The sequence below is a fragment of the Alligator sinensis genome, unplaced genomic scaffold (genome assembly GCF_000455745.1).
Source record: "Alligator sinensis unplaced genomic scaffold, ASM45574v1 scaffold195_2, whole genome shotgun sequence".
In the NCBI taxonomy this organism is placed as follows: Eukaryota; Metazoa; Chordata; order Crocodylia; family Alligatoridae; genus Alligator; species Alligator sinensis.
The window spans coordinates 1,334,715-1,335,668 of record NW_005842253.1 but is presented as its reverse complement, the minus strand read 5'-3'; the positions used below and the strand labels follow the sequence as shown (position 1 = coordinate 1,335,668).

The following is a 954-nucleotide window of genomic DNA, read 5'->3' as shown; positions in this document are numbered from 1 at the left end:
GGTGAGAGCGGGAACGTGGTGCGGCTCGCCGCCGGGGCCGGCCCCGCGCGCTGCCCCGATGCGAGGTAGGCGGCGCCCGAGCAGCGCCAGCGCCGAGTTACCTTTAACCTGCTGAGATCATCGAGATGCCGCTAGGCTAGGCTGGGCTGGGCTGGGCTGGGCTGGGGGCTTGGCGGGGAGGGGAGGACTGGAGCTGGCTCCGCACGCCCGCTTGCCTGCGGGGTTATCAAAGCAAGGACCCGGCTTGCAGGTGGTGAGCCGGGGGGCGAGGGGGTTGCAAAGGGCCACATCTGCCTGCACCGTTGAGCAAGGAAAGACAGCTGCTGGGGTGGGAATAGCCTCCTCTTGCAGTGGGATTCATTGCATGTCGCACCAATACACACCTCCCCTCTCTGGCAGTGAGGGGCTGGGAAGAGCACAGAGAAGTCCTTGGAGGTCGTTTTCTTCCTTGACACATGCCATCAGCCTGCTGTAGACCCCAGGCGGCCGGCTTTCTGCTGGCAAAACTGGCCAGCAGAGCTTCACAACCAGAAATGCAGCGCGAGGCCTTTCTGTGGTTAAACCATGTCAGTGGGAATGAGTTCTTGGAAGCAGTCTGTCACATCACCTGTCTTCCAGCCAGGGAAAGGCGGGGGGGAACTGGCGCTGGAGCGCTTCTGTAAGTGGACTATGTAAGCATACTTTTTTTAAGGTTACACTGTTTTTCATTTGCATTGCTAATTAATTCCCAGCCGTTTTCTCCCCACTATTTGTGTTACTTAAATTGCAGGCTGTGCATAGCAAAAATCCTTTTAGAGCGTTGCCATGAAGTTGTACCAGGTGCAAGTAGTAATAGCAATTAAACTTCATCCTGCTGATCTTGAAAATACAGAAAGTATGATCAGATGATGATCTGATAAAGAAATGAAATATTTCTAGACCTATTCCTATAGCAACTGTCTTCTTTCTTTCTCT

General features: G+C 54.4%; 1 long non-coding RNA gene across 2 annotated transcripts in view; it reads left to right on the top strand.

Moving 5' to 3' along the window:
* Positions 1–149: 149 nt before the first annotated feature.
* The window catches only part of LOC112550918, a 17,216-nt gene continuing 16,411 nt past the window's right edge, over positions 150–954 (top strand). For both annotated transcript variants that reach the window (XR_003094995.1, XR_003094996.1), the window contains exon 1: positions 150–671. This is a non-coding gene — a long non-coding RNA (uncharacterized LOC112550918). The remainder of the gene's footprint in view (positions 672–954) is intronic.